This window comes from Camelus dromedarius, chromosome 25 (assembly GCF_036321535.1).
Source record: "Camelus dromedarius isolate mCamDro1 chromosome 25, mCamDro1.pat, whole genome shotgun sequence".
NCBI classification, from domain to species: Eukaryota; Metazoa; Chordata; class Mammalia; order Artiodactyla; family Camelidae; genus Camelus; species Camelus dromedarius.
In genome coordinates this window covers 16,771,996-16,785,246 of record NC_087460.1, presented here as the reverse complement: position 1 = coordinate 16,785,246, position 13,251 = coordinate 16,771,996, and the positions used below count along the sequence as shown (strand labels likewise).

The window sequence follows — 13,251 nt, the reverse complement described above, 5'->3', positions numbered from 1 at the left end:
CTCTGGGCCACAGAGAAGCAGCAGCTCCCAGAGGACTTGTTTCTGCCCCCAGGGCTGCTTTAGGGGCGGATCCACAAGAAAAGGATACTTGGTGCCAAAACCCGGGCCAGCAGGGTGGAGGCATCTAGTTCCCTCTCAGAGCCTGAGGAAGGGTTAACCCTGGCAGCGAACGGAGGTCTTGAAGGAGAGAGGAAAGAGGCTACTGACCAGACAGAGTGTGTGAAGTAAGGGGTTGCATTCAAGCCAAAACAGGCTTCTGGCCTCTTTAAGTTGTAGGCTGGCGTGTTTCCTGCAGAAGCCATAAAGCGGCGCCTGTAACTGGGTTTTATAGGACTTGCAACAAATATGAGGCTAAGTTTGACATTGTTTTAGAGGAACCATTTCTATTTTAGAGTAGCTTCTAAAAACAGGTTTGATAATTGTTTGAGCAATTTAATTCCATGGATGTAAAGATCAACTTTAAATTTGCATCTTTTTTTTTTTTTTTGGCTAGGATTGTTTGTTTTTATGTGGGGGAGGTAATTAGGTTTCCTCATTGATTTCCACTTGGAGGAGGTACTGGGGATTGAACCCCTGACCTCTTGGCTGCTGACCGTACGCTCTACCGCTTGAGCTATATCCTTCCCCCTATATTTGCATCTTCTAATGCAGAGTCGTTTAGAAGTTAAAAAGTTGAAGTGTAAGTAGGCCCATTTGATTTCATCTGTATCGCTCTCACTTTTTTACAGAATGAACTCTAAGCTTCTAGACTTTCCCAGCCTCTCTTCCTAGTCATTGTCTCCCATTGACAGTCTCCCTTTTCCCAGTTTCCTGTACATCATTGAACAAACGTTAATAGATGTTAAATATCTTATCAGATAATTGAACAAACACTGATAGGTATAAATAAGACTCTGAGTAGATGTATTATTTATTTTTTAAAATTTTTCCAGTTTTATTGGGATGTAATGGACAAACAGCAATGTGTGTTTAAGGTGTTACAAGTTTCCTCTTTAGACATTTCTTGCCCTGCCCCGTCCTGTGTATAACTGCTTAATGGGTGTAACCTTGAGTTTAATTTTTACAGAAAATTCAGGAAAGGAGTCAAAATTCTAAAAGATATTAATGTAAGTTGCTGCGGTTGTTTTGTGGTGTAGTTGTGCCATTGAGAAGATTTTTGGGTCCCTCATGGTATAGCAGAGCGCACATATAGAATAGAAAAGGGGAAAAGCAAATGGGTTTATAGCCAGGAAGATGAGAGAATTTTAGGTATTGAGAAACTGAAAGTAAGATGAAGGACAAGCTGAAGGAAATAAAACACAGAGATTTAGGGTGTGGAAAGGGTGTATGTAGTTTTAGAGAGAAAGAAATCCGGTGACAGGAACTGCATCCAGCTAGAAAAAGACCGACCAGAGACTGAATGTGAGCGGGAAGAAAAATATCACAAGCTGTAAAATTAATTTATTAAATTAACTTTAATTAATCAAATTAAATTAATTTAATAACTATACAGTAAAATAAAATTTTATAGTAAAAGAAAATTTTTAAATTACAGTAAAAATAAATTTAAAAATTAAAAATTTTAAATAAACAGTTAAAAAACAGTAAAATCATATTGGTTCCTAGAACGGATACAGAGATAGAGTGACACAGCGTGTTCACATGATCAGGAAGTTACTTCAGAAGCTGTTGTGTTGTGGATGGAAAACAGCAAAGAAGAGAAGGGCAGAGTGAGCAGTAATCTGTCTCAGAGGAAGGAAGTCAGGGAACACAGCCACACTTGTTCTCGTGATGGAAAGCTGGTCTTGCTCTGTCTGGAAAGGTTAACCTTCTGCACAAGTGAGCAGCGACTTGAACCAGACCTGATCATGTAGTTTTTAAGTGGGATATGAACAACCAGACCAGCCAAGTCAGCCCTAGAAGCAATAGGGAGGAAGATGTTTGAGCCAGACCATCCCATATCCGTGAAGAAGACGTTTGAAAATGCAACCTCATGTTACCAGTATAATATGAATAACAATAAACATGTCAAAGTAAGAAAAGACTTAGGTCAGCTCAGTTTTAAGCAGATTTAAATAGAAGAGTAGAGAATACAAATTTCTAAAACAGGCTAAGGCAGATACTGAGAAAAATGGAGAATAAAGAGGAATGTAAGAGCTAGCAATGGACTGAACGAGCGATGTTAAGTATGAAAGAGTCAAAAATGAAGACAGTGTAAAGGTCAAGGATTTTGATGGATTTGAGCTTATGAAAGTGCTTCGAGGTAACAGACTAGATTCAGAGATTATGGTGGAGTTATCCAAGGAGTGGGGATTCAGAAGCAGTCAGAAAGGAACAAGGGGTTAAAAACATCTTACTGGAATGAAGAGATAAAACAATGGATGTGAAAGGGGCTTGTATGGCTCTACAGAGCTTTCTGCATTTTGCAGAACCAGGGTGTGGGAAAAGCAGTGGTGAGTGTGCAGAGCTGGGATGGTCCCACAGAGAGGTGTGTAAACAAAGCCAGACTTCAGCAAGAGGAAGAACAGAACATCAGACTGAGTGAGGGGAAGGGGGAGACTGGGACTGACTGGCTGAACACTTAAGGCCTTGTGGTTAAATCGTTAAGAGGGTAAGTGTGAAATGAGAGTCCACAGGAGTCCCTACGAGGAACACAAAGAGAGGGGAGGAATGGCAAAATGTATGGAACAGTGGATGGAAGTGACTTAGTTAAGCAACTGTCTGCTCATTTTCTTACAGTGACACAGGAACTTGTTCCCTTGCCACTTTATAAATGCATTCTCTGTGGGGTGACTCCTCCCACCAATCTTAATGAAAGCTTCACTTTTCACTCAGAAGAGAGCCCGCTGAGTTCTTTTTATCTTTCCACAAGTGACTCATTTGGCTTTTTTTCGGGCCAGGATATTGTACTGGTTTCTAAGGAGGCCAAAGATGGTTGCTGAATTCTTCATGAAACTGTTGTCCAGACAGCGCCCACTCCGAGCCCCAGGTACCAGAAACCAGGGCTTCAGAAGCGCTGAGCAGCTGTGCTCCAAGCGTTTGCTTGCATCCAGGCTTCACGTGTTTTCACTGTGGACGTGGAATCATTTGGCTCCTGCCTGCTGATGACCATGCAGATTGGTTTTTGCCTCTGCACAGTTCAGTAATTCCAAAACTGGGGTTCGACTTCCTCCTAGTTTTAGTATAATCATCTTTTGTACAGACAGTTTATTTTGGTGCCCTCAGACTTTCAATTTTTGTTGTTACTCTTTTCATGGTAGTGAGATAGTTCTGCTTTTTCTACCATGACATCCTTTTTGGCCCTTCCTGTGGTTGGTCTTACAAGAAACAAATAATGCTTCTTGTAAGTGTCTTGTCTGATCTACATAGAACTATAAATACTTTAAAAAGGGAACTTCTTAAGTTTTAATACCACAGTGTTGTGCAGAGAATTTCCTTAAAATTCAGCTATGTGTCCTTTCAGACTTTCTGTCCTCCACATCCTTTTCTCGTGCGTCTGCCTCCTCTCTCTGCTCTCGTTTTGGTCTTTTATATTATGCTTTCTTCCTGTCCCGACTCCTCTTTATTTCTGTCTTTGTGTAGAACAGTCACTGCCGCTGTCTGCAACATTGTCCAGCACTGTGGATAAATTTAACTTATATTAAGCCAGATTGGTTTTTTGATTCCATGTAGCAATTTCTGTTTTTCTGAGACTTCTTATTTTATTTTATTTTGTTTCATTTCATTGTCTTCCCCAGCTTTATTGAGATATAATTGACACATATATTGTGTAAGTTTAAAGGTTACCACATGTTGATTTGATACATTTATATATCAGAGAATGGTTACCTAACTAGCATTAGCTAGCACCCCAATCCAGCCACATAATTACCATCTTTCTTTTATGCTGAGAACATTTAAGATCTACTCTCTTGGCAACACCATTCCAGTTAATGATACAGTGTCATTAGCTATAATCACTGGGCTGTACATTAGATCCTCAGAATTTGTTCATCTTACAACTGGAAGTTTATACCCTTTGACTCCCATATCTCCCTATTCCCACCCCTCGCAGCCCCCGCTCTCAAACCCTGGTAACTACCATTCTGCTCTCTGTTTTTCTGAGTTTGTCATTTTTACATTCCACATATAAGTGGTATTATGCAGCATTTGTCTTTTTCTTTCTGACTTATTTCACTTAGCATAATGCCTTCAGTGTTCATCCAGCTTGTTGCAGACAGAAGGAACTCCTTTCTCATGGCTGAATAAGATTCCATTGTATACCCATATCATGTCTTCTTTAGCCATTCATCCGTTGACAGTTACGTTGTTTCCGTATCTTGGCTTTTGTGAATAATGCTGCAGTGAACGTGTGAGGGAGGCCCTTGATTTCAATACCTACTAGAATTAAGAGCTATATGGAGAACTATTATGTACTTTGTGGGATGGGGAGAAGTATTAGATAGCAAACCTGTGGAGAGCAAAAATAACTCCTGGCACTTAAGGCAAGAAAGAATGGATCACTTTAATTGGGTATATGAAATTATTTTATAAATATAGGCTTTAAAAATTTTCATCAGCATTTCCCCATGTCGTTAAATAGTCTTTGAAAATGTAATTTTAGTGTCTGCATAATTGTTCATCATTTGAATGTGCCATAATTTATTTAATCACTCTTTATTGTTAGATATTTAGGTTCCTAGTGTTTTTGATATTATGAATTGTGCTATAATTAACATCCTCATACATTAATCTCTGTCTGATACACTGACTATTTCCCTAGGATAAATTCCAAGAAGTTTAATTACTAGGTCTCAGGGTAGTGACTATTTTATGGTTCTTGATGCATATTATAAAATTGTTTTTCACAGTGTGATGGTGGTCATCTTAGTAAAACCTACAATTAGTACCATTAAAAAAAAGCTTTGCCAAGTTGATAGTGTCAGGAACATAGTGACCACTCAACGCTTGTTCATTGAATGAATTAATGAATTATGGATGAAAAGGGATCTTATTTTAACCCACTTCTTTGGGATTACTAATAAAATAGACTGTCTTTTGATATATGATTTGGTCATTTCTGTTTATTCTGTGAATTACTTGAATATGTGTTTATTCATTCTTCCGTTGGAGTTCACTTTTTCTTAGTAAATTTTAATTAAGTTAATAAATCTTAGTCACATGTACTTCTTCCTGATCCATTTGCTCTTTAATGTTTTAATGATAGCTTTCTTCCGTCACCCTGAGATCTGTTAAACGCTCACCTAGACTCTTCTCCTGTGTGATGAATTCAGGTTTCGTATTTAATTATTTAACTTTTCCATGTCATAATGCAGAAATGATAAAAAGGTAAGTTCTTATGCTAATTTATCTCTAAAGACAGAGTCCAAAGTTTAGGAGTAACAGTAGTCTATGAGGGCGGGGTTTGTGGAGTCACATGAGTGTGATATAGGACATCAAAGACCTTTAGCAGAGGAGATCAGAGCCGAAACTCAAAGCACCTTCAGGGCCAAACAAGGCATGTGAATGAGTGATGTGGGGGGCAGATAAGGCTGGGATGATCTGGTGATCTAGTAAGCCATTACTTACCTCTGTCAACTTGGAATTGCAGGCCCTGAATTTCCGCTTCTTCCAACTTTTTAAAAGTTGACAACTCATTCAAAAATTTTAAAAACACTGAGTGGTCCAAACAAAACTTACCAGTGGGCAGAATGCAGCCCATGAGCCCTAGTTTGCCACTTGTGGCGTGAAAGATCTAAATTTCTCATTCATTTATTTTACTCAGTTGCATGGATTTTTCTGAGTGCTTTTACTAGATGTCAGGCACTGTGCTAGAGACTGGGACTTCAGCTGTGCAGACCCAAAAGAGATCAGCTCTCAGGGAATTAACTTTCTGGCTGGGGCAGTGAGGAGCAGACAAACCCGAGATAGTGGAGTGTGATACACACAATGCAGTGAATGAGAAGAGGGTTTGAAGAAAGACAGCTGTGAGGTCCTGTCGCAGACTGGTTGATCAGGAAGGTTTCCTCTGAGGAGGTGAGATTGAAGCTGCATGAAAGTGAAAAGCAAAAATCAGCAGTATGAGATGGGGAGGTGTGGGGAGCATCTCAGAGATGGCTGGAACTTGGCACGTTTAGAGGAATAAAAGGCCTGTGTGGCTGGACCCTCCACCAGCTATTAGCACATGAATATTATAATGATCACATATACTGCTCCTGAGGCTCATTTATTAAAAGATAGTCATTCAAGAACATTTATTGAGCACCTCTTATGTCAGTCACTGTTCCATGGCAAAGATGGAAAATGAATGAAGACGCCATCAAGAAGCTCATAATTAAGTGTGTGTTGGAGGAAGGAGAGGAAGACAGATCAGTCATTATAATTTAATGTGCTTTGTTAAAATGAGATGTGCACAAAGTATGCTTCCCTTAGGAGTCAGGAGAGGATTCATGGAGAAGGTGGTACTTGAACTCAATCTTGAAGGATAGAAGGATGGGGGAGAACATTCCAGGCAAAGGCAATAACTTCTGCAAAAAATGCACCGTAGAAATTTTAGAGAAGGGAACTTCTTTTCAGAATATTGATAGGGACCTTGCATGGTATCAACTTATGTCTCTATATAAGATGAATTACAGTAGCTTGAATTGAGTCAGCATCTTTGATAACTGTAAGGACCCTGTTTGTAGGCAACAAATGTTGAATGAATGAACGAATAGGATAGAATATACTCTAAAACTTTAGCATTTTATAATTTAAGTATTATAGTGAAAAAATGAATACAGATATTTTCCTGTTACCATCATCATTATCATGATCAAAATTAGTGATATTTCTTCTACTGGACTATAAATTCCTGGTGCACAGACAATTTTTTTTTCTGTTCCTACGCCAAGTGCATATCTAGCATATAGTAGATCCTTAAGAAGAGTTTGGGAGAATAGTTTCTGGCAAAAATGCATGCATGCTGATAATATTTTTATATAATACAGGTACCATGTAAGATTTATAGAATCCTACAAAGTTAAGACCAGTGTTCTAACAGTCAAAGGCCTTATTCAACTGCTACAGATTTTCTCTTCAATTTTGTGAATTACTCTTTGCCCATCATGTCAGCAAACCACACATAGATGGGACCTTATAATATCTCCCCTCGTGTCAAGCACTTCTCTTACTTTTGTTTATAACTTTCCTCTGAACTAATAAAATATCTCCTCCTAGTCTTAAAACTCATTTAGTATTACCTTAGTTCCCCTAAGATCCAAGTTGAGACCTACTGACCCCATTTCCAACCAAAGATGATCTTTTCTTTGTTTTGAATTCTTATATCTCTTATGTTCACCCTAAACTGCATATCTACTTCCACCCTGACTTACGTGTCTATCATTCTAGAATTGTCCTTTATTTCATGTATGTAGGTCTTGGCTATGAAATTAGTAGCAGATTCGCACAATCTGGGCGCCCATGAGACCTCGTTTATTAAAAAAAAAAAAAAAAAAGAAAGAAAGAAAAAGAAACTTTCCACAAAGAAAAATATCATGGGGAAAATGCTAAGGTACTTAAATCCTTCAATAGGCACCTACATAGCTTTCAAGGAGCAATGAAGAATCTCTGGATTACTACCACTTATATGAGCTCTCAAATTCGTGGTTAGTGGGAGCAATAAAAAAAAAAAAGTGCAATCCAGGAAGTGGATTGAACTTAGATTTCTAATTGTTAGTTTGGTGTAAAAATTATGAAGCCAAGTTCAGTGGAAGCAGTTATTTTTCTGCTTAACATTTCATGTGTGGTAGATTTCCATTCATTTCTGAGTGACATACTTACTAGAGTATCAGTCTGAATTCTAGCAACGTAGAAGGCCTTTGCCGTGTCTTCAGTTCCTCCTTGGGTCTGCTTTGACATCAGCTATTTTTATTAAATTCAAAATCTCTTTGGAGAACTAGCAACACCAAGCAGGGCTGCTTTTATATAGATTTTTTTTTCCATGCAGCAACATACATTTATTTCCTAGCATATTTTAGACCTTTGGGTTGTTACCCTGTCCCCAACCAAAGTCAGTATCTCTCTTTTTCCTTTCAGTGGAGAAAGGGTGGTAGGAACAGCCACCCTGTTTCAAAGACTGGGATGCTTTCTGTCTTGCTGAAGGAATTTGCTAGGTATTCTGATAGTCCTCATTAAACTGGTTTTTTTTTTTCTTCCTTAAACATTTGATCTCATACCTCCAGTTGCTTGAGCTATATTCATTTTAAGGGATATGCATATACATTAAGTAGCTAAATTTTCATTTATACTGAAGTCGTATGAAATATATATATTGCTCAGACTACTTAAAATGTTTTCCTTAGGGACCTCTGGCTTCACCTCTTTGCTGTTTCTATTTCCTTGTGCTAATATGTAGTAATCAGCATTGCTCCGTTTACTTTATCTGTAGAAACAGAAGGATGGGCTTGTAATTGGATACATAGCTTCCATCTTTAATATCTTTGAAGGGTTTTAACTAATTTACAATTACTTTGTCTTCATTATTGCTTGTAGCGCAGAAAGTAGAAAAACACAGCTGGACTTACAGCTCACTTGCAGCAAAGTAACGTGTTGGCTAGAATATCGTACAGACAGCTTAGTTCTTATTCACCCCTGCACCCTGTGGTTTCTCCATTAGCAGATTACATCACTCAACTTCTTTGACTTCAACTTTCTCTATAAAAATATAATGAGGACCCAGGAGCTGTGTTTGCAGAGTAAACTTTCAGAGACCTGTTGGACACTAGAGAGTCGATGGACCGTGATGACTCTTTTACTGGATTATGTTTTCAATAATGTAATGAAGTAATTAACCAGCTACTGGATACTTACATATTTATTTATACCTTACCTACTTATAGCAGGAATTTGAGGTTGAAGAAGAAATGCACTTGTGTAATTAGACTGTTAGAATACAAGATCAAAAGTCTTGAGAAGGAAAAGGAATCTAAGTATGTGAAAGGTCTTGGCCAGTATCCTTACTGCCTATCGGTGGTAGCTCAGAGTTTCTTGGTAACCAAGTGTGAAAAATAACAGGCGATACAATTAATACCTATACTGTTCGTTAATGACCAACTTATGACTGGCATTTTATTCTAAAAGGAGTTTACGCCAGGGCAGAAGAGAGCACGGTAGACAATGTTTTCTAAACCGTTTTACAGAACACACCAGAAAACAAAAAATGCACATAGCTGTTTTCAGTCCTCAGGGATAAATAATGGTCCACACTCTGAAGTATAATCAAGAGCTGAATATAAATAAACTTGCATGTATATGATACAACAGTCATTCTGAAAATAGACACGTCAAGTCAATTCGTAGAGAGACTTTGTTAATGTAGCAACTTTCCAATATGTGAATTTAGTTGAAATAAATTTTTAAATATCAAGAGATTATTTTATTAAAAAGCAGAAAATAGACTTATCCTAATTGTCCAGCTATGTGAAAAACTTGCTGTTAGTCTTGGCAATAGATATGTAGGGTTAAGCAGCTGAAAGGACTTTGCCTGAAAATGGAACATAATTGCAAGTTTTCTTTTTTGAAAGAAATAGGGAAGCAGCATCAGCTATTTCCCCCTACAAGAAAGATATTTTTCTATGTTGGTATCATAAGGTAGTTTGAGGTAATAAATATATAATTGTTAACTAATGTTACTTTGAACATTTATTCTTCTGTGTTTCTTGGCAAACAAGGCAAAAAAAGAGAGAAATATTTAAATTACATCATACATATATAATGCAATCTCCCCCACCAAAACCCACAACCCCCCAAAAAACCAAACCTATATTGATTATTAGTGAAGCACAACACTTCTTTGCACCTAATTCTACTAGGAATTTATTGAGGGAACCCTCATTAGTAATACTAATTGTTAAGGGTGTGATAGAAGTTTATATTAATATAATTCAGGAATAAAAATGCCCATCAGATACTAGATTTTTTTTTTTAAACTTAGCTTTATCTTGTTGCCATGCATTTTCTGTAGTAATAAATGACAACTGGGTTTTCAATAAAAATCTTAACGTAATATAAAGATTGACCGTTGTTTTCATAAACGTTCCTACGTCCACAGCCAGCACCTGGACAGAGCCTGGTGTGCAGGAAGTGGTCCATCAGTGTTAAGGCTTGTCAGATTTGTTTTCGTGACTTTCCCCGGCTAAATTGTACATTCTCAGTTCCTTCTTAATTCAGTGCAAACTTAATGATCTTGTACTATAAGCAGGCCCCAGGTCCCCCCTCAATGAGTCTGCATTCTTGGAGGGACCGTCACCCGCTCTGAGTTCACACTGTTTGTTCCTTTGAGGCAGGTATTATACAGACGTTAATTGTGCCGCAGGTGGAGAATGCCTGGGGTGTGAAAATGAGATATTTTCTCTACCCCCGTGAAATTTACCGTTTATTACAGGGAGGCATGAAAGCAGTCACAGCGCAGCAGTCCTGTGGGAGATGCGTCCCGGGATGCTTGCCACCTTCTGTTAGGAGTGAGCCCAGGAAAGTGAGTGTGTGGCCGAGACAGAGAGGAGGAGTGAGTCAGAGGATCAGAGACATCGCTCTCCCCTGTGCCCCATCATTTGCTCAGCATTCATGCAGGCAAATCAGCTTCTCTAAAACCCCCTAGCCCATTGACCCATAGCTCTTCTCCTGTTTTTAGCAAAATGATCAAAAGTTGTGTACAATTGCTATCTCCGTTTCCTCTTCCTAGTCTCACTTAAGTGCACCTCTGCCAGGCTTTCATCCTGACCATGCCACCAGAACAGCTTATCTCGGGGTCACCATTGACCGCCACCTAGATAAATCGAATGGCTTGTTCACAGTCTTTGTCATAGTTGTCCCATTGCTAACAGTTCACACAGTTGGCTGCTCTCTTCCTGAAATCATTCACTTATCATTCACGCCGCACGATTTCCCACATTTCTGCTTCCTTACCAGCTCCTCCTTTTTAGTTTCCTTCACTGGTTCCTATTCCACTCCTGCTTCTATGAGAAGGGTTCTAGTCAATGTTCCAGGACTCAGCCCACAGCTCTCTCTCACCTGACACTCACTCCCTAGGGGATCTCATTGCATCACCTGACTTTAAACACCAGCTGTGCCGTGATAAACCCCAGATCTCTATCTTCAGCATGGTCTTGTCTTCTGAACACCAGTCTGGTACATCCAGCTGCTGGTTTGAGATCTGCATTTGAATGTCCTTTTAGGCATTTCACAGTTTGCAGGTTTATGGTGAAACTCCATTCTCCCACAGTCATTTTAACTTAGATACAAACCCCAACCCCGTGACTCTAGAACCTTGGCTTCTTCTCATTACCCAACCCGAGGCTGGGCTGATGTCTGTCAAACGCTATGCTTACACTGATCATGGAATGTATACCACTGAATTATTGTGGCCTCTTTTTGTGTTTCTTTCCACTAGGCCCCAAGTTCAGCAAGGACAGGAGTTACGTTTTATTCACGAACGTGTTGCGCAATACCCAGAACTGTGTTTGATACGATAAATACTGTTGATTGATTGGCTGAGTGAGTGAATGAGTGACCGTTACAGCCAAGTGCTCCAGATGACTAGAAAGGAAATGGGTTAATATTGGCTAGAGTTTGTGTAGAGGGCTTTGTGGAGGGGCTAACATTTTAGATAGATCTTATGTATTGATAAGATGTAAATAAGCAGAGATCAGAGGGGAGGCATTCCCATCCCAGGGAAGGAATGAGCAGAGGAGGAGGTAATGTACATCATGATACGTGTAGGGAGGTGAGATGCTCTGGGACATCACGTCAAGGGACAGAGAAAGCAGCGTGGTGCAGATACAGATACGGAGGTAGTAGCAGTGTGGCGGAGCAGGGCGGCATCTTACCAAATTCTGGAGGGCTCTAAGTACCGAAAGATAATTCAGTAGAAATAGTTCTTGAAATGTGACATAGCATAAGTTTCTGCTAAATTGTTCCTTCGGGTACTTAGTTCTTATTTATGTTGACGTTAAGGATGCTAAACACAGTAACATGAAAACAGATGGCACAGAGGTCTGCTTTAAAGACAGCCACCAACTCAAAAGCATTATTATAAACCTTAAGGTGCAACCATTAAAAATCTTTTTTATTTAGGCACTAATTTATACCCTGACATTATTAAGCAAGTATTTAAAAGATAAATCAGTTTAAAATGAACCCATGAGAAAATAATAGTAAGCACGGAAGCCACTATAAAAACACTTATGTCAAAGCACAGATAGTATTCTGAATATATGTGTTTGAGTGTGTGCTTGCCTGTGTCTGCAAACGTTTATTGGTTAACTTGTTTTTCCAGCTCAAATGTAAGTGAAGAAAGGTTAACTATATAGCTGACACTTTGTCCCAAAGACACACTGTAAAAGTATGAGGGGGATGGGATGGCAGAACAGGGGGATCTAAATAGAACTCTTGGTCAGTAGACCCAGTAGTAGAATGTTAAGGTGGTGTATAAAAATAGTTTCTTTCTTCTTTCTTATTTAATAGCCAAGAGACTTCTGTAGGTATGCGAGTCTTCCTAGTAACGTGATGGGCTTGTGTTTTGTGGCTATTGGTGAATTTTGAGTTTCAGAATTACAGACGCACAGAAAAGGGAGAGAGCATAGTGACAAGATAATGCTGGAAGATCCACTGTTGAACTAAAAAGTCAAGTTTCAGAAAGGGAAATAGTTATCTTCAGCCAGACCAAAAAAAGTTTCCCTTCTTCGTCACAACCAAGTAGTCTTGTGAAATTAAACAGTAGGGGAAAGTTCTGGGAAGTCCCTTGCCTGGATTTAAGTTATCATTGGAATAATATCAATTTTAGAGATAGAAAATTGGTTGATTCAAAAGATATCCCCTCTCTCTCTCTCTGTCAGCTGTATGAGACCTGCAAACTATTTGCAAGTTTGTCTTAATTTTATAGGTAACTTTTTGCAAGAGGCCACATAGTAAATATTTTAGACTTTTCTGGTTAGAATCTCTGTTGCAAACATAACTTGCCACTCTAGTGCAAAAACAGCCCTAGACAATATATAAAGAAATGAGCATGGCTGTATTAAAATTTTAAGAAACTGAAGAAAATGGGTAGCAGGTCAGATTTACCCCCACAAACCATAGTTTGCTAAACCTCACTTTAGATGAATTTTTAGAATCTTCAGTTTTCCACGTTTGAAAAATCTTTATGAGTCAGAATTGATAGGTCATTTATTTTTAAGTATTTTTCATGTTTATATTTAGAACCTAAATATATGTTATATGTAACATACACACACACAGAGACGTACACTTAGAGTTTCT

At 38.7% G+C, this 13,251-nt stretch overlaps 1 protein-coding gene across 2 annotated transcripts in view; it reads left to right on the top strand.

Moving 5' to 3' along the window:
* The window catches only part of ITPR2 (inositol 1,4,5-trisphosphate receptor type 2), a 419,018-nt gene that overhangs the window by 288,959 nt on the left and 116,808 nt on the right, over nucleotides 1–13,251 (top strand). The window lies entirely within an intron of this gene.